Genomic DNA, 1,466 nt, shown 5'->3' with positions numbered 1-1,466 from the left:
GGTTCGCACAGAAGCCACCCCTGTAGCCCCCCACCCCCCCCGCCCCCAAACCTTGCCACGAAAACCAAATACAAGGTAACAGCACTGCACTGTTTATATGAACTCCTTAGGAAGCAAAGTACCTCTTAGTAAACACAATCTCTAATTTAACTTTAAAAATCATTGTGCTTTTTTATTTAAGTAAGATGGAACACTACATGTAATCTGGAATACATGCAACTGATTTGTGCATCTGAAAGTTTTGGCAAAAAAACCCTGTGCTGATGTCTGGATCCAAATGACAAAAAACTCACTGCTGTCTTTATTCTATGTGGGTTCTTTCCTCTTCTTCCCTCGTTTTACAGTACCACTATAAAATGATGCAATATTTGCAGCTAAGAGAAAGAGTGAGCTGTCAAATTCTTTTAACTTCTTGTTAAACTAACTTTTAAATTAAACTTCATGTTTCCTGATTTTGTCCCAATTACTATTTGCCCTGTATTTTTTTTTTATAGTTTGATTTAAAATACCGAGAGGAAGTACTAGCTGATTCTGTCATTGTGAAGTCAGCCTGCCAATATACAAATAGACTATCACCCTGTTAGCATCTATTAATCCATAGTACTAAATACAGCTGTAGTGCTACAGGTGATTTGGTGTATTTTCCTTCACTCCTCTGCTCCCTGAAACACGTCATGGATTGGTAGTGAAGGCACAGCTTTCAAAAGAATTCATGATTACAGAGAAATCAATGAGTTGGTACTGAACAGCCTAACTGTGCCTGCTAAAACCTGAGTCATCTTACCCAAAATCAATTTAGAATTGCAGTTTGCTCACTTGAAGTGAAAATGATTCCCTTTATGTCCACGGTAAAAGTTTCCCGGAAACTCCGGGCTTGTAAAATGCACCTGAGGGAAAAATGCTGGCCATACGCCCAGGAAACTGATGCACCTTAAAACTACTCTGTGTACAAAGTACCCATCAGGGTCTGCTGTTGTTTAACCCTCAACAGTCTTAAATTCATCCTTGCAGGTAACCCCCAGGTATGCGAGCTCCCAGTATGTCTAGCCTTGACGATTCCTGTTCTGCACTTACATAATGATGCTGCGTATGCAATGGGACTTCTGAAATCACTGTGAACATTTCCTGGGAAGTTTGCAGGTGCTTTTGAACTCCAAGCTGCACCACCAACTGATTTTTCCAGCTGCATCAAATGAACGTCCGATTGCAGGCTGAAATGGCATTCAGGTGCCTCCGTGGCACCCTTGCGCTATTCCCAGAGCAAGAGTTTTGAATCCCCTTCGGTCTGCTGATCCCTGTAAGTTTTCAATGAAAGAATGACAAATAGTGAATACCAGCCTAACAGCAACGCGCTTTTTAAAGTAACTCTGAAGCCTGCGTCACGGCTTAGACAGGTGTACTCTGCGCTGGGTCAAAAACTGGCTGGACGGCCGGGCCCAGAGAGTTGTGGTGAATGGAGTTACATC

This window comes from Aptenodytes forsteri, unplaced genomic scaffold (assembly GCF_000699145.1).
Source record: "Aptenodytes forsteri isolate BGI_AS27 unplaced genomic scaffold, ASM69914v1 Scaffold217, whole genome shotgun sequence".
NCBI classification, from domain to species: Eukaryota; Metazoa; Chordata; class Aves; order Sphenisciformes; family Spheniscidae; genus Aptenodytes; species Aptenodytes forsteri.
Note: the sequence above shows the minus strand (reverse complement) of the source record.